This window comes from Sinohyriopsis cumingii, chromosome 12, assembly GCF_028554795.1.
Source record: "Sinohyriopsis cumingii isolate HCF-2022 chromosome 12, ASM2855479v2, whole genome shotgun sequence".
In the NCBI taxonomy this organism is placed as follows: Eukaryota; Metazoa; Mollusca; class Bivalvia; order Unionida; family Unionidae; genus Sinohyriopsis; species Sinohyriopsis cumingii.
The window spans coordinates 49,450,059-49,469,981 of NC_142972.1; the positions used below are offsets into that span (position 1 = coordinate 49,450,059).

At 38.6% G+C, this 19,923-nt stretch overlaps 1 protein-coding gene across 1 annotated transcript in view; it reads left to right on the top strand.

Moving 5' to 3' along the window:
• Positions 1–752: 752 nt before the first annotated feature.
• Positions 753–19,923, top strand: part of LOC149786413 (uncharacterized) — an 85,198-nt gene continuing 66,027 nt past the window's right edge. The window contains exon 1 of the mRNA XM_089976851.1: positions 753–846. The gene's annotated coding sequence lies outside the window, so the exon portion shown is untranslated. The remainder of the gene's footprint in view (positions 847–19,923) is intronic.

Genomic DNA, 19,923 nt, shown 5'->3' on the forward strand with positions numbered 1-19,923 from the left:
AAGTGATGGTCACAGTGCAAACGCAAGCCCTTTGACTCTGCGATAATTTTGAATGTAAAACATTGTGTATTAACAGCTTGATGCAATTCAAAATAGTTGCCATCCACCCGTCTTTGAGATATTATAGTTTCCCTGATCCCACGTGCCTGCTCTGCTTCCTAGCCGAATCTGACATTTCACTGTCTAGATACTTTGATGTAACTAAGGGAATTGTACATTACTTCATATTAGTTTCAAGAACACAGGTTCGTAATACCATATCCTTGTTTATTTAACAATAAAAATGGAAAACATCACGTAGCCTTGAGTTAAGAAATTTAACAGAGGCTACTTTACTACATTGTCGACTGCCACTTCAACAACACATAGTCTCCTGTGCAGTATTTACTTTCTACTGTAGAAGGTATGTATGCAGCGTGTTTGTCCAGGAGCCGCTGTGGGGCATTTGAAAGAGCGTTAGGGGCGTAAAGGTAGCTTGGCAGGGTTCGATACCATTCCCGATCAGCGCGGGTCGGCTGGACTGGTTCCCACATGCGAAAGGTTCTTAGTTATCATTTGCTTGGGCATAATCAAGACCATTAATGTGTTAAAAGTGTTGTTAAAACCAATAAAACAAACAATGAGTTTGATCTCGAAACTAGACAAATCAATAATTTCTCGCTTATTCTGTGCTATGATTATAATTCACCCGACCATAACATATCATGTATAAAGCTGGGTGGAAAATGACCGCGTGCGACTTACTACAGAAGTCCTGACGTTGTCGAAAGGTACATAAATATATGCAGCCTTTTGGCGACAGTGTGTACTCCAACTGGCGTAAGGAAGAGTATTATTTCAAACGAGGTAAGTGAAATCCAGAACACAGGTGATCTTTTATGCTACAGCTTCCAATTTCACTAAAAGTATGTCTTACACATTAGTTGAAAAAAGTAAGAGCTTTATCTTCAGTCATGACATGTGCCATGTATTCGAAGGTCAGGTGGAAGCCTTTTTTTTTGTAAAACGGACCCAGAAACTCTTCAGGATTACAACTTAAATAATATTTAAATATTTTGAGTTCGACAGCTAGACAAGAAAGATTAAATGGGAGATATCTTCGGAATAAAACACATAGTATTGTAAAATATTTCAATTAGATATTTGAACAGGAAGAGTGGATAGGAGATTAGTTATAATGTTTTGGTACCCCTGCCCCAACACTCTCGCTTGATATTCTTATTTTCCAACTATAAGTGTCTCTCATCGACGTTTCTTTGGCCTAACATGGACCTTATCTCGTCACCATACCCTCATTTGAATTATTCTCTCGTCGTACGATATTGGTTGGATAAAAGGGAATATTATTTGTTGAAAATTTGTATTGGCGGCAAATAAAGTCAAGCCCAGACAGGTACTGGTTTTTGGCCAGGTATAATGTTGACGTGTAGATACAAGAGGCACGAGTATTGCAAGGTCTTTTATCTTTTATTGTAGTCGCACATCATATACCGTGCTAAACATCTCCTGGCAAGATAGTGTAGAAAGGTCGAATTATTGATGGATTGTTATTTTCGCGGCGCACCAGCACTGTTGGGCCATTAGCGCCATACAAATGGTTATATGTATGATCATTTAAAATTATAAAAGGTTTTATATCGACCAGCAATATCAAAACCAAATGTTGAAAGTAAACGATAAGATGGTTAAGGGCAATATAAAAAGCTTACCGATCAACGGGGGAATGTAAATGGTGGATGTTAATAAAGACAAATGAAAAGTTGTTGAAAATAAGAGACGGTAAAAACATTACAATAAAATGCTCAAGGTGATGGCATACAAGTTATAGCTTAGAGTAAATGTTTACTGCTTTCAGGAATTCTATAATAATGGTGTTTATTGTATCAAAAGGTTCCTTCATGTCACGCACATTGTAATACTGATCGCGCGTAGGTTGCATGTCAAAACACTATCATAAAGTGCTTAACAGTGAATGGTTCATTGAAAGAAATGCACTCTGTTGGGTCTTCGCCTTTTAGTATGTGGGAGTGGGTTATATGCGTATGACCAATTCGGATTCATGCAATGACTACCTCCTCCCTACGGATAGTTCTGTAGGAATGAGTCCATTCTCCTAGGGTTGGCTTGATGGCATGAAGTTTATTATTCACTACATCATTACATGATGTCTGCCACTTCTGACGTAAAGTCTCTTTGATACTAGGTTTAAAATCAGTGTACGGTATTTTAAAATCAGACTGTTCTTGAGTTAGGGCCATTTTAGCAGCGCGATCTGCTTTTTCATTACCTTTAATGCCACCATGGCAAGGTAACCAACAGTATACGATATTGTGGGAGGTATTTAGCTTAGTATTTTTGACGAGAACATTGGCCAACAATGGGTTCTCCAGTTTTTTATTTTGTAGTGACTGAAGTACTGATAAAGAGTCGGAGAAGATGATGCTGTTTAAAATACGTTTGTTTTCGATATATTGCAGAGCAAGGTCTATTGCTCTGGTTTCGGCTGAAATAATTGATATGCCATTTGGGGAGCGAACTTGTGTTGTGCGTTTTTTTCACTAACGAATGCTTATGTAGCCTGTTCCTCATCCTTTGATCCGTCGGTATAAATTATTGTGTAGTTTTTAAATTAGGCGAGGAGTTCATGATAAGAGTTGTGGAACATGGAAGAGTTTGTCTCGGATTTTTTTCCTATCGTGTAACGTGAAAAGTACTTTTGGTTCTTTAAGTAGCCATGGAGATGTTTCGGAGATGGACGTTTTCTGAATTTTAGAAAGATCAGTTTTTGTATTGTCAAGGCTGGATGATATTCTAATGCCAAAGGAAGGTATGCCGTTTGGTTTATTTTCGTATAAGGTTTTGTGTTTGGGTTGAAAAACAGCAGAAAAAGCAGGGTTCAGAGGGTTTGATCTTAGCTTGAGAGCATACTGTGCTGAAAGCATTTCTCAACGATGTGATAAAGGTGGTTCGTTCGCTTCAGCGAGGAGACTTTCACACGGGGATGTCTTAAATGCTCACAAGGCGAGTCTTATTCCTTGATGATAAATTGGGTCAAGCGTCTTCAAATATGACTTCCTAGCTGAATCATAAACAACGCAACCATAGTCCAGTTTGGAGCGAATAAAGGTTCTATATAAATTGAAGAGGACTTTTCTATCAGCACCCCAGTGAGTGTGCATAACTACTTTTAGTAGATCTAGAGCTTTCACGCATTTAGCTGTCAAGTTCTTTAGGTGTGGAATAAAAGTCAATTTTCTGTCGAAGATAATACCTAAAAACTTTGTTTCCTCAACAACTGGAATAGATGTTTTGTCCAGCGTGAGATTAGGTTCATCATGATGTCTTCGTAACTGACAGAAATGCATAAATACCGTTTTGGATTTCGAGAATTTGAAATCGTTAGTATTGGCTCAATTTTGAATCTTGTTGATAATTTGTTGTCGTTGTCTTTCAATTGTATGCATGTGCTTTGATTGATAACATGTTAGAAAATCATCGACGTATAACGAGCAATCCACACCAGGAGCCAAATACTTAGTGATGTTATTGATTTTGATGTTGAAAAGCGTCACAAATAGAATACTGCCCTGGAGTACACCCATCTCTAGCTCATGCAAATCTGAGAGTGTAGAGCCCACTCGTACTTTGAAATCTCTAAGAGAAAGTTTGGCATGAAAGAGGGCAGACGGCCTTTTAGACCCAGATCGTGCAGGTCATTTAGTATCCCGTACTTCCATGTCGTGTCATAAGCCTTTTCTAAATCAAAGAAAAGCGCTACTAAATGTTCCTTCTTGATAAAATGCGTTGCGAATAAATGTTTCCAGTCTAACCAGATGGTCATTGGTGCTACGGCCATAACGAAAGCCACATTCGAAAGGAGATGTTAAATAGTTAGTTTCCAAGTACCATATAAGCCGAGAATTGATCATTCGTTCCATTGTTTTGCAAACACAGCTTGTAAGTGTAATGGGTCGATAGTTAGTAGGATCTGCACTATCTTTACCTGGTTTGGGAACTGGAAAAACTGGTGCTTCTTTCCAAATCTTGGGTACATTACCAGTAATCCATAAATCATTGAAGATTTTCAAAAGAGATGTTAAAGATGATTCTGGAAGGTGTTTCAAAAACTGGCAATGTATTTCGTCAGGCCCAGCGGATGCATCATGGGCCTTGTCTAAAGCCTCCATAAGCTACAATAGTGATTGTTGAATTTTTTAAAATGCTTCTTGGCGTTGTCCTATTGCTTCCTTATGGTCCTTAGTGACCCAAGGTTTTGGGGTTCTTTTACAGTTCGGTGAGGACTTGGGGATGGATTCTTCTGCAATCTCTACTAAAATAGAAGTAAAATGCTGAATAGGGTTATTAACGTTGAAAACTGTATTCTCATTCAGCCTAGTTTTACAGAGTGTTTCAAACTTATCCCAGTCGGCCTTCTTTATATTCCATTGTGGGAATGCGTCATCAATAGTAGAGTTGATATTTTCAAGGTAGATTGGAAAGTGATCACGGCTGTGAAGGTCATCAGCGACATTCCATTCATAATCCAAAAGCAGCGAAGGAGAACAAATTGTCGAATCGATACACGTGTATGTACCCGTTCCTGGGAGTAAATATGTCGGTGATTTGGTGTTATATAGACATAAATCGTGTCTAGAAATGAAGTCTTTTACTTTGTGGTCTCTGTCACTTATGTGATTTGATCCCCATAAAATGTTATGGGCATTACAATTTCCGAGTAGAACAAAGGACGCAGGAAGTTGTTGAACAAGATTGTCTAATTCATTTAGTACTAGGTTGGTGTTTGGTGCTATGTAAATAGAACTAAAGGTAATCACTCGATGTAGAGTGACGCTTACAGCAATAGCTTGCAAATTTGTGTTTAAAGGGATGACGCTATGATAGGCTCTGTTGTTCACAACAACAGAAACTCCTCCTGAGGCGGGGCCCAGAGTGGCCGAGTGGTCTAAAGCGCTCACCGTTCCGGATCACTGCTATCTCACCTCTGTATGCGTGGGTTCGAGTCCAAGGCTCGTCTAGCGTGGGTACGTGGGAATGGCTCCTAGTAGCTTTTCGTGGGTCGGTGGTTCTTCCCTGGGTTTACCAGGGTTCTTCCTCTACCAGTTATACTGGACGCCATGTATAGCCTATCTTGTGCGAAAAATGTCGTTAAACCCTAGAACAACAAAAATCCTCCTGAGGCCCTGTCAACATTTTGAAAGTAAGTGTTAAACAGGGAGAAATTTTAAAGTGTTATGTTATCCGTATTTTTCAAGAATGTTTCCTGATGGCATAGTACTGAAGGATAATGTTCATTTAAAAGCAGGAGAATATCATTGTAGTTGGCTTTAAGTCCTCGACAGTTACATTGTATGATGGTGATCTTCATTATAAATTTAAATTGAAGATTGTGGACCTAGGTTAGACCTTTCGCGGAGGCAATCTGTGTGGATATTTCTATGGAGGAAGTACAGGGGTGAATTTTTTGCTGGTAGGTCCGGATCTACCTTGAGCGCATGGAGCAGTTTCTTCTGCATCCATGCTCTCAATGTCTCCAAACGCGTTAAAGAGTTTGATGGGGTCATCTGACCCCTTTTTCTGCCTATTTGTTTTTATTCCTTGTTGATTTCGGTGGTGGGATATTATTTAAGGTTTTTTGAGTAGATGCCGTGTTTTTCTGTTCTTGGTAATAGGGGTGTATGTTGGAGCTTGGTGGTGAATCGGGTAAATCTGTCTGTTTTTGAGCGCCCTTCGTTGTTTTGGGATTTTTCATCATTACAGTGGAGAAGGATAGGCCAGAATGCACTGTTTTGGCCTGAACAAGTTTTCTTACTTCTGGATAGGGAATGTTAGATGTGTACTTTACCCTCTGTATTTCCTTCTCCTGTTTCCATGTATCACAATCCTTAGAATTGGTGTGGTTCTCCTTTCCACAGTTGACACAATGCGGAGTTGCTCTACAATCAGATTCCTGACGAGAATGGTATCCGCATCGGCCACATATTTGGCTTTATGAGCAGCAGTCGTCGTGATGGCCATATTTCTGACACTGATATCATCGAAGGGAGTTCGGTATGTAGGTCTCGACCTTCACTTGCAAAAAGCCAACTTTGACCACTCTGGGTACTGTTGGTTTGTTGAAGGTGAGTACATTGGTGTTGGTGTCCTGCAGATTGTCATTACGTTTAATACGTATTCTACGGACTGCGGTGACACCTTCGTTTGTCATCCCTTCAATGATATGTGTGTCGCTGACTGCAGCCAAGTCACGAAAGCGAATCACGCCTTTGGACGTATTGAGTGTTGTGTGAGCGAATGAGGTCACTGGAATATCGAAGAAAGTTTTCATTTTCTTGATATTTTCTGTTTGACCTCGTCGCTCACACTCAACAAGAAGGCAACCTGATTTCAATTTTTTAACACTTTTTGGTGTTTCGATCGTTCCCGCAATTGTCTTTCTAATAACAAAGGGAGAGAGTGCGGAAAATGGTTTTGAGGCATCTTTAGATTGTATAACCATGAAGCGTGGAAATGACACCACACTACATGGTTCGTCATCTGACTCAGTTTTGGTGCGTTTATTTGGATTTTTGTAAAAGTTTCCATGTTAGTTTCCTTAGGTTTCAGCACCCGTGCTCCCCGCCCACCATGGAGCCCAACAAAGGGACACTTTTCAAGTGCCAGGGATGCACAGATGCTATACTCAGTCGATAAAATTACCTATGATTGACCAATGAAGCCACTGCCTTCTAGGGTCGGTAAAATTACCTCCTGATTTACCCCTTAAGCCACCGCCTTCAGAAGTCTTCTAAGACATGGGAAAGGGAAAGCTAAAGGGATAGACTTCAGGGGCAACGGTGGTATCAAGAGAGATACAAGGAGAAAGATAAAGAAGGTAAGCGAGTAAACAAAGACTTTATAGGGCTCGGCGTGACCAGCCGATTTGTCGAGACCAGGCCCATCCCGACGACCCGTCCAGAAGAAGTAGAGATCAAGGTAGTGTATTGTATCGGAAAGCCTCTGCTCAACTACCAGGATCCTTTCCTCCCCCGACACGGGACGCAGCCCACGGCAAACAGGTTACCTCTACTTAGTCGCCTCTTACGACACGTAGTGAGGACACGTCGGGCCAATTCTACGACCCGTACCCGCAGGGGGAAGAGTCAACGGGTAATATGCTGACAGCGGTCGAAAAATGTCATAGTCTGTCACATAGTTAGTGTTAAGTGATTCTAGGCATAAACTTATGACAGAGAGTGGAGAGGGGTGGGGTGAGGAAGACCCAAGGTCTCCAATCTGTGGATGCCTGCAAGAAGATTAAAATTGTATAGGTTGGTTCATAGACCATGACCTTTCATGCTGATTAAGTCAGCCAGTCAAATTTCCTCTTCCAAATATAGTCACTTATTGATGACAAGAGATCACCTCTTTGACCTATATAAGCTTGTCTGACTCGTTCATTGATGGCGTATTTTTATTGGTGCATATTCATGAAAAACTAAGAAATCTCACTGCGGGCAGGCAATTGTGAAAAGAGAATGCAGATGATTTCGTTCGTGGCGAAGAGCTAATCCACATCATGACAAAGTACACTCACTATGTATTGCTTTCCAATTTTATTGCTCCTAGCGTGACTATCTTCGTTACGCAACAAAAGGTTATAGTTTTTAATTCTCATCAGCAAGCAGGTCAATTTTAAAATAATAATAATAATAATAATAATAGCAACAATGAGAGTAATAAATTGGGCATCAGGGTACGATGTTTAATGTAAATTACCAAAAGTTAATGTCATGATTCTATTTATGCATTTATAAGGTGTAGATAGCACTACAATCACACTATGGCATATATAACTTTAAAAAGTAACACTGATACCAAGAGCGAAATACCTATTAAATCTCTTTACTGGGTAGAGAAAAACAATCGGGTAATATTCGTCACAGTGCCCAATGTGTTTAAGTAAACGCACCTTGGTAATTTGAATCAGAAAGTCTTTAAATAGTTGCAGAACGCTTGAACTTCATAGTTAAAAAATGAATACTAATTTGTCCACGGAGATATGTTCTTTTTCTTTATCTTCAAAAGTAAATAAAATAAAAATAAAAGTCTTCTTTGAGGATAAACTCTAAAATTGAAACGAGACATGTGGTTTGCTGTAATTATCCTCATCCTCGTCCTTGAAGCAGCAGGGAAGTTCTACAGACCAGACCGTTCCAGCAAAAATAAGCCTTCTACGAGAACTTTCTCCGTAGAAGCCTCAGAAAGCAGAAATAAAGCCTTCTACGAAAAACAATTTGCGTAAATTCAACCCCGAGTGCAATTTTTGTGTGCAAATTATATGATTCTGGACAAGGAAAAAACAACAAAATTTGGGGGGGGGGGTAGGAAAATTTGTGTCCGATTGCAAGGAAAGGTTGCGGATGTTAATTTTATTTCACAATAAAACAATATCATTGAAAATAAGATGAGTCCAAAAGCTAGTACAGTTGGAGAACCTCATTCTGCCAGATTAGCGCGAGAGCAATTAGCGGCATTAAAGAAGTTCATTCCGACAAAACGATTATTTAAGAGAAATGTTCGTGGTTACGAAGATATGCAACATGGAATTTCAGAAACTTCGGCAAAATGGTTGAAGCCAGTGACCGGAACAATTGAACAGGTTGTGTATGGTGACGAAAAAGATCCAGATACCAGAAAAAGTGGAATTTTTCGCGCGTTGAGAAGTATTGAGGATCAATCACGAACATTACCAGAGCGATTAGCAATAGCAGCAGCAGCACAAGAACTTGCAATTGCTGCTGGAGGAAAACCTGGAGATGGAAAACCTGTGGTAGGAAAACCTATGATGATAAAAGGAAAATATAATATTGATAATTTAAGAGAAAATTTCACCGATGAGGGATGGGATATAATATCACGGCCACTTTATGAAATGTATCCTAATATAGATCATTTTGCTCAACTTGTGGAAAATATGTTCGAGGATCGAAGGGAATTTTTGACTGAAATAGGAAAAAAAAGATATGGAACTCGTGAAGTTTGGTACGATTTACTATACAAAATTTACACAGAAACAACAACAATAAAAAAGATAGAAGATAGGCTTTACGTAAGATATGTAGCTGCAGCAAGAGCAACACAAAAATATAATAAGGAGCAGAAGGAAGAAAGAAAACAACTGGAAAAAGAAAGAAAACAACAGGAGAAAGAAAGAAAACAACAGGAGAAGAAGGAAAAAACTAAAAAACGAGGGAGAAAAGAAACACCACAGGAAGATATTCAACCACAGGAATTAGGAGCTAGACCAAAGGAAGATATTCCACCTCAGAAAAAAGAAAGAAAATCGAAAAAGAAAAAAGATCAGAGTGATGAACCGCACAAAGATGATGATTCGTTTATAATTGATCCTAATTTATCTGCTAGAAATTATTTGGATGAAAATAAGTTGTATTTAATCAGAAACTATGATTCAATAGTTGAAATGGCTGCAGATGATTCTCCGGAAAATAAAAGATTCTTTTTGCGAAAAGATATTGATGTTAATAAAGTTAAAATAGTTGATTGGTATGCGATGATGTATTTTGGTGTTTTAGGAAAACCAATAAAATATTCTGATGAAGATTTTGAGAAATTTACAGAGGATGTTTATAAACAGAGAGTAAAGTTATCACAAGGAAAGGCAAGAGCATCAATTTCAGCAACACCTAAAAAAGATAGTCCTAAAAAATATTATAATCCAACAGAGGAACTTATTTCTAAATTAACATACCCCAAACTCGAAACATCACCTGAAGAAATTTCTACTTTATTACAACCTCTTCCTCCTCGTCCCCCTTCCCTTTCATTACCTACAGGTAAGGAAATTTTGCCACCTAAAAGTAAAAGTTCATCACCTAAAAGTAAAAGTTCGTCACCTAAAAGTAAAAGTAAAAGTTCGTCACCTAAAGATGAAAGTTCTGACTCATCCTCCTTTGATATTCGCCATACTCTTCAATTTCCTGAAATACGTGAAAAGGTGTATCCTTCCACAGAACGCCCCTGGTATATGGACCCACCTTCAGAACCAACAGCGTCAAACTACAGGGACATTGAGAAACAATTACTTTACGACCCTGAACGTAAAAAACTAGAAAGACACCCGGGTGGGACTCCCCAAATTTCACCAGAAACATATTCACCATGGTCGTCGTCAGGGACATCACCAGGATCAGCAGAGGAGAAGAAATCTTCATCGCCGTCAGATGAAGTATTTTACGTAACGCCATTGGAATCTCCAGAAACAAAAAAAACAGGAAGTGGATATTCAGTTTGTCCCGACAGTGTTGTCAATGATGTATCTCGCCTTGAAGTATTAATCGGAGGAAAGCGAGCCGGAAATAACTCCCGTGAGATAGTCAACGAAGCATCAGATATTTGTCAGCGATTATTTCGCGGCGGTATCATTAATTCTCACATTTATAAAGAGTTTGTCGATGAACTCATCGATTAAATCAATACAATTGAAATAACATGATTGTTCACAAACATCAACGCAGACCTAATCAGGTCCGCATAGTAAACTCTCGATTGCCAGTATACAAATATATTCACGGTAATGGATTCGGCGATATCATTGGAAGTCTTGTCACGCGAGTAATACCTAAAATTGGACCAATGGTAAAACAACTAGGATTGAAAGCGATAGGAAAGATAGGTGAGACTGCTGTTTCTGGTATCGGTAATTTGGCTAGTAAAGGCTTCAACGCTATCAAAAATAAAATATTAAGTTTAGTACGTAAAAAACAACCCGTCAAATTACCCATTACCAGCGAAATGCCACCTGAAGTCAGTAAGGCCATAAATGACGCAGCAAATAAAAAAATAAATGATCTGGCACAAGAAGCTGCTATAACAAATCTAGCGCAGGAAGTTGCTAATACAAATCTAGCGCAGAATGTTGCTAATACAAATTTAGCAAATACAAGTTTTGTTTCAGGTGATGGTCTTCGTTTTAGACGATATTATTAATAATAAATGTTCGCACAAGTGTCAAATGAAGTATTTGACATGGATGAACCAGTAGGTAGGGATACATCAGTGCGAGATTTCCAGTATTTCTCGTACGATGTAGTTGAGCCAAATTCAAGAAATCGAAAGGAAATACAAGTCCACGATACAACAAGATATTTCCTTCCATCTGAGGCATATATCGAATTTGTTGGGAGAATTGTAAAGTCAGCTGATGGTACCAACTTTGCGGCGGAATATAAGATAGGATTTGTTAACAATGGTATCATGGCATTATTCAAGAACGCCACTTACATGATCGATGGAAAAGAGATTGAATCAATCACGAACAACGTTGATTTAGCAACGACGATCATAGGACTAGCAAGATACTCTGATGATTTTACCAGATCGGCCGGTCCTAGTATGATGTTCGCCAAGGATAACAGTGATCATCCTGATAATATTTCAATTACTTTTGGTATACCAAATCTTGCTGTTGCTGCTAACCCCGCCACCGCCGTCCCTGTAGCACTTAGCCTCAATGAAAATTACAACCTTGGATTTGCAACACGAAATAAAATGTTAGTTGGAGGTGAACGAAGATTTTCCTGTGCAATTCCGTTATCTCATATTTTTGGATTTTGCAGACATTTTAGAAAAGTTATTTACGGAGCGAAACATACGATAATTTTTGTTCGAGATGCAAATGATGATAGAGCCCTATGGCGAGCAGCTGGTCCAGACGATGGTAAAGTTGTCCTTGAAAAAATTACCTTGTGGATGCCAGCAATAACACCGTCGATGATCATAGAAGAAAAATTATTGTCATTTATGAATCAAGGAGGAAAATCCATCATGTCCTGGTTGACAACGATGACCGACTCCCTCGATATTGATATTAACGGAATATTTACCTGGCGAATTGCTTCACAGCAGGGCTCCTCCGCACCTAGGCATATCTTTGTTGCTCTCCAAGACGCAAATAGATACGGTCAATTACATAGTCACATGATATTTGATCAATTCGAGGCAACAAACGTATCGTTAAGAATAAATGGCCACCAGGAGCCAACCGAGGAAGTAGCTATCAATTTTGCCCAATATTCTACAGCACGCGCATATCATCGATTATTAAGTTTTATGGGTCGCGATCAAAATATTGATACTGGATTGCAAATATCACAACTAGATTTTAATACTCTCTATCCCATCTATTACTTTTCCCTGGAACATCTTGATTTGGTAAAGCAGTCGGTTGTTGATATTCATTTCAAAGCCAGAATTAACACAGGAGGAAACGCAAGAGCAATTGCAGTTATTCTCAGCGATAGAACAATGATCCTGGAAGGCATCAGTGGAAGAATGAGAGTCATCGATGCACCCGTAGAGAACATGTAACAAATTCTAAATTTAGATTAAGTGATTATTAATATGCCATACGATCACGTCAGCGTAACTCTGACCCCCGGTCAGGTGAAAAAGCTTCAATCGGCAACAACAGCGCGACGAGGTTTAAGTTTAACCTTAAAAAACAATCAGCTTCACGGTGGACCTAACAAACTATCGTTAACTAAAAATCAACATGGACATTTTAACAGAGCCAAATCAGCAAATACTGGTATTCGCCTGAATCTCTCAATAGGAGCAATCAGAGATATGGTCAAAATAGGTGGTATTTTCCCTCTATTGGCCGCTATTCCAGGATTGATAGCTGGAGCTCTCCCCGCGATTGGAAAGGCAGTAGGATTAGGCGCGCTTGGAGGGATAGGTTCCGCATTAGCAAAAAAAGTTACCGGAGGAAGATATCGTAAAAAAAAGGGAGGGATATTCCCCCCCCTTCTTGCTCCCCTCCTTCTTGCAAAAATGATGCAGCGACGACAAGGATCCGGCCTTTACCTAAGACGACCCCCGTACGGATCCGGGTTAAGTCGAGCCTACCAGCCTCAAATTTAGATTTGATAAGTGAAGCAAAAAAAAAGAAAATAAAATTTTTCAGAGGTGTATTTATGCGAGATCAACTACCAGATAAACCGAATCGTACCGAGACAGGAATAATAAATCTTGATAAAAATTCTGGTCCTGGCACTCACTGGGTTGCTTACGCGATTAATCCTCGCGAAGTTATTTACTTCGACTCATATGGATTAGCACCGCCAAATGAATTTATCAAATACGTGTCAAAACTAAAACTTCCGGTTTGGTATTCAACACTTCCAACACAAACATTAGCAGATCCACCAATATGCGGCCCGGAGTCAATTAACGTCCTTGATGCAATTTCAAAATCATCCAATCCTTATCGCAAAATTTTATTTGAATATACCTTAGATAAATATCATGGTTGACATTTACGGTAGATCTCTCTTTAGGAAAGAAAAAAAGGAAGTAGTCGACATCGATACATCAAAGTTTGCCACGAGGGATGATATTAACAATCTTTTATCGCTGTCAGAGGTGGATCCTGGCGAAGTTGCTGTTTTTCAAAATACCGAAGGAAGATTACAAACCAGCAACGTCAAAATAACTGATATAATCAAGCGAGACGAATACCGCGATCACATTAGTCAGTTTACTCGCCAATCGGAGATGGTATTAAAATCTATCGCCGATATTATAGCGAAGTTACCCCTGAAGGCCAATATCGCGGATGTGGAAAAATCCGACAAAGAGTTATCAGCAACGTTGCTTCTGAAGGCCGATAAAGCATTACACGACGATCTTCAGGACAGAATGACAAAAAGACTTAACAAGCTAAATAACGACCTTAAAAAACTTGACGATGCCTTAGCTAAATTTAGCAAAAAATTTGACGAGAACATAAAAACATCCAGCGATACTTCCTCCGCCGCAAACGAACTAGCAAAGAAAAAAGCCGATCAAGCATCGCATGACGATCTCAGCGAGAGAATAAGAAAAATCAACGAGGATATCACTGAAATTCTCGCCGATATTACCAAAATAAATACCGCGATGGGTCAGAAAATCGATAAAACATCAATCGACGATCTCAGCGAGAAAATAAAAAAAATCAACGAGGAAATTACTAATATTCTTGCCGAAATTAACAAAGTAAATATCTCGATGGGTCAGAAACCATCAATCGACGATCTCAGCAAAAAAATCAACGAGGAAATTATTAAACTCGGCGATGTTGTTGTTCCCGAATTTACCAAGGGGATTAACGCGATGCAAGAACAAATAAAATCCATCAACGATGAAATAAAAAAACTCGACGAGAATAATCTCAATGACACCGACATGTTAACTAAAATGATATCAAAACGAGTTGAAACATCAGTGTACGAGAAAGAAATTCGAGATATTAACGAGGATATTCTCAGAGCAACTACGAGGTTTGATTACATCAACACAAAAATATCGTCAATGAACCTTGAAAGATTATCGCGAATTTCGATACCAGCGGAGGTAGAAACAAAAAAAATATCCTGTTATGTACCATTTGTGTTTAGGTCATATGATCTTTTTTGGAGCCCCGGAAGTAACGATTTTACTTTCAATGCGCCAATTACTGGTATATATCGGGTATATATTATCTCCGACATAAAATTTAATGTGCAAGTAGTACAAGAAAGACAACTAAATTCTGGTTATAAATTTCATGAAATTTCCCCGGGATTTTTTATTATTGCGTTAAAAGAAAATAGCAACACATTTATTTATTTGGAACCACCAGATAGATCTTTCACAGAACCAACTCACTATTCTGCAATTTTCGAATTTTTATACGAATATAACAGTGATCATGCAATTGATATCGTAGATTAATAAATGACCGCATCGGATTACCGATACAATCAGGCGCGATCATGGCAGGATTCGTTAAAAAAACTCCTCGACGATTATCAGATAAAAATAAAGAAATATCAGCGCAGATTAGTTACCATTGATGTTGCTGTGTACGCGGTATCTGCTGTGGTCGCTGGTGCAGGAATAATTCTATCCGTAGTGACAACAATCGCGCCAATTGTAGCAACAATAATAATCTCGTCAACAACAACAATTGCCGGTGTTTTAAATATCATCGCGAAAAAGATATCCTCGTGCACGAGTGAAAAGTTATCTTCGTACAAAAGTAAACTAACTAAGATCAATGACGCGTACTCAAAATTATCATCGTTACTTTCGGAGAGTCTTAATGACGGTATTATATCCGATCTAGAATTTTCTTCGATTATCAGTATCTACTCGGAGATTGAACAAATGAATATTAATAATGTCCGAGTTAGCCCAGATCGTGACAAACACGACACCACCGACAACGACGCTAATATCGCTAAGTTCAACGAAACCAGAATTTAGTATTAATTTTTCAACACCAATCAGTGTTAATGAAATTGCACTAACACAATTGCGCGTCTACAACAGCTGGCCCAATGTTAGATCGAAATCATTCGGTAATTTGATGTCAAATAATTCACTTGTTTTTGCAAATAAAAATAAACCCGATGGAACACCTGATTGGATCGTTGTTGGTATACCAACGGGTAGTTATGAAATTGATCAGCTGAATAATGAGTTTATCACTAGAATATCAAATATAACCGGCGATGCTACTCCGGGAATAAAAATATCTGCACATGAACCGACGTTGTCATCGATGATAGAAGTGAAATCACCGTACGTGGTAGATATTTACCAATCATCGATTAGGAATGTATTAGGTTGGCCCGAGGTCGCACCTCTGGTAGAACCAAAAAAATCGGATGTTATTATTCCAGGTTGGTATGATGAAACCCTTCCAGAACTACCGGAACCAAAAAAATCGGATTTTACAACCGACGAAGGATGGTACGAAAATACAAAACACAAACCTTTGATCCACAGCGCCATCAATCTCATGAATAACCACAAATTTAACCTAGTAATGTTCGCTTTCACTTTTATTAACGAAAGAATTCTCTCGTGGTTACCTCTTCCTAAAATCCCCCCAGATGTGAAAATCTTCGACGCTACCCACATTAACAGGATAATAGCCCCCATAGACGGTATCTTGGTAAGAAGAACACTAGACGAGTTTATTCAAGAACACGAATTACAATTAAATTTATTGCGAGGATCATTTCATGAATGCATCCTAAATAAATCTGGTTCATGTAGCGAAATTATAAAGCACGTGAAAATTTTAAATCAACTCGCGAATGATATTGAATATTATCATGATATGTTTATTCAGGCGATAGTCGACGATATATCAATTGCCGATTATGTTCTCCCTATTAGCAAATTCGAGTTGATCAAAAACTCAGGAGAAAAACAAAAATTCATGAGAGTATTTGAATTAACCGAGGAAACACTGCCAAATTTCAAATTTCCCAATTCTGATTTTGATGCGATGAGAAAATCCGTCACTGATACCATCGATGATTTATTTCCGAAATTACATGCGGCGTGGACTAAAAAAATACAATCGGAATTGATTCTCAAACACAATAACGATCCGACTGGGGGTGGACGGCATATCTCGCCAGGTATCGTTAATATAACGGAAGTTATCGCGATTTATCTTCACGCGGATGTTGTTGAAGGTAGTTATAATGTTGATGCGTCAGTGTCAAATCAAGCCCATCAGGGATTTATTTTGTATTCGTTTTCACCTAGCGCCTCTCCTGGTTATTTGATAATAAAGGAGCCCGTTAATCCGTTTTACCTGCGATGTCATAATCGGTTATTGACGAGAATAAATTTCAAACTTACGGATCAGAAAGGAAATTTACTTGACATACGCGGAGAAACTGTAAGTATCAATTTGCTAGTGAAATCGTAAATCTATATCCCAGAGAAAAATGGGCGAAAAAAATAAATAAAATCCAGGGAAATTTTCAAAATTAATATATTTTTTTAATTTTTGTTTTTTTTTGTTTGCGGAATTAGGAATCGGAAGATTCCCTAACTTTACTCTCGTCTACAAGTCTTTTCAACTGCCTGACACGCGAACTTGTAATTTTTCGTGATTCATACGCGTCTGATAAAATCAATCTAGCGTTTTCTACCAACATCGATAATTTAACAAAATCCTCGATGCGATCATCGCTGACTGTAGCAAGTGATTGATACATCGCGATTTGGATCTTCTTTATTAATTTATATTCTGACGGTAGCGTATATTTATATTCAAGTTTTCCTTGAACAATTGTTTCAAATTCAGATCGAATTTTATTTGTATCTAGATCCGATGGAAGATTTATTTTTTTCTTCAGATCATCAATCGCTCCAATGATGTCGTTTATGGTTTCCTCATTCATTATATTAATTTTGTAATATTCAATTATTCTTCGTCGCTTTCCGAATCAAATATTATTCGAGTATAGGAAAATTCGATCCACGAGTCAGCATCATAAGAAAACGTTGCGTTGTATTTTCCTTCTGCCACTCGTTGTACCGAATGTGAGTCAATAACGAAATATTTTGCAGCTGCGGACATCGACTCGAAGGCGAGTTCCTCACCTGTTGTTTGATTCACTGATTTAACAGCCCTCGAATAATTAGGAAATCCACGGGCATTACCCCTTGAATTTTGACTCTGCGTCACAACTCGAAGGTTAGATAACTCGTTATTAAGTTTATTACCGTCAATGTGGTCGATAACAAGTCCAATTTCTATCGGTCCCTTGTAGCATTCGTATATGAATCTGTGATTGTAATAACATTCTGTTCTTTCCATTCTTTTATGGACTGTAAATTTGAGATATCCCGAATTACAAATACTACCAACACGATGTTTCGTTCTGGCATTTCTGACTGTACCATCGGTAGATGCCTCGTATCCCTCGATGGTTGGATGCGATCTATACTCGTTCATGATTTTCATTGTGGGAATCGCTGATTTCATTTCCATATATGATATTCTCTTTGTTTAAATCGAAATTTGCTTTGAATCGATTAATATAATCTTCTTCGCATTTTATCACTGAGGAAGATCTTCTTTCATAATATCTTCGTAACTCACGATATTTTTTTCCTCCACAGGACAAACACAATCGAGTTTTTCCTCGAGTGCCAACTTGGCAAACTAAACACCGTTGTGGTCCTTTGCTGCCTTGTCGAATTGCGTATATATGAGCTCCACAATATTCACCTCTGCAGGATTTATCGCATGATTTTGTTGATCCGACTGTTATCCATTTACATTGCATTATATAATTTAAACATTTGTCTAAAATATAATAATGGATTTATTTGATCTTGATGAGGCAGAATATATTATTCCAGAGGTCGATCGTGCAAAGAAAGAATTCTTCGATGATGGAGCGATTCATGTTTGGTCGACATGGAAAACTAACTCCGTTGATGCTACGATGAATTTGGAGCGAGCAAAAAAGATAATCGAGCATATAAAATCTGAACACAAGGAAGAACGATTTATCTTCGGTATAAAATTTATCGCACAAATGCCTGACGACACTTGGATAATTCGCGATAAACGAGATCCAGTACGTGGCGGTAAGAAAAACGTTGTTCTTGATAAGAATTCGAAGCCGGGATTATTATTGGGAATTGATGGTCCTTATTATGCTAGGGCGTATCCTTCTAGCGCTGTTGTCTATGGAATTTATCGGCTGAATAATAATCCTGACATGAAAAATCTACCTGCGATGAAGGAATCTCCGAAAATAAATTGCGTTGCTGAGCGCGTCATCGAGCACATGAGGAATGCCCGTCGAGGATCTGGTCTGACTCAATTGAGATTGGATAAAATTAACACGTGGGCAAAAACAGTTGTTGATGGTGCATCGATTGACGATGTTGCTGCGTTGAGCACGAAACTTAAATTTCCTATCACGGTTAAAACACTATCGGGAGAAATATTATATTCATCGCCGTATAATTCTCGAGGAACACCAATCGAAATTGTTGATCATAATTCACATGCATGGGCACAGTCGGTTATGATATTTCCACGAGATCGTTCTGTTAAATTTTATCCCGTGGAATCTGCAAAAGATAATTCCGATGCAATGTTTAGGTATATCAAAATATTAGCCGCTTCTGATCCGATATCAGTTTGGTTATTCTCGAGCGAAGAAAAATATGATCAATTTATCTTGCCACGCGGAGATATTTACCGTGATGAAATATTACACGAATCAATGAAAAATATCGCGGTGAAGTATTCATCAAATCCGGATCGATTATTAACGAACTGTTTTACGGTTCCGTCTGTTGCTGCTCACGCTGCCAGAGAAAGAAACTCGTGGAAACCTACAAGGAATGAATTTCTTAATGATATTCAACTTAGCTGTATCGAATACGGCCATGGAGGATTATGGAATACCAAATATTATTTCGAGGATATGATTTCCGTTGATATGAGCGCGTGCTATCCTGGAAGTTTCCTCGGATACGGCGATTGTGCAGATTACTTTGCTAAATTTGGTCATCCCACCAGCGAGATGACGAGAGTTGCAATTAACGGACCATTACCTGATTTTGTCATGACAGGATTCGCTCATGTTACCTCATTCGAGTTTGCTGAAAATTTGCATAAAATTTGTTATATTTGGTTTGGTCGGCATTTATCTCAGCGAAGATGGGTCCCTACGGTATTGTTGAGATATATGCTGGATTCGTCGATGTTAATATCGTTGACGGTGAGCGAGGCGATTATATCGTATAGAAAGCAGACCGAGGTGTGGTTGCCGACAGATTGTGAAAATGCGAAAGATATCGGAAGAAAAATAATTGGTAAATTTACTCAAGGAGGATCCGTTGATCATAAACATCGCCACGCTAGGTTATTTATTAATGATGCTGAGATGGACTTTATTATTGCCGATACGGTATCGCGTGGAATATTTTGCAACAGAGAAAATATTATTATTGATGGAACGAAGTTAGGTACTGTGATTAGTTATCTCGATGGAGAATCAGCGCAGTATACTCATCTAAGGTCATCGATGCTTGCCTATGTCAGTA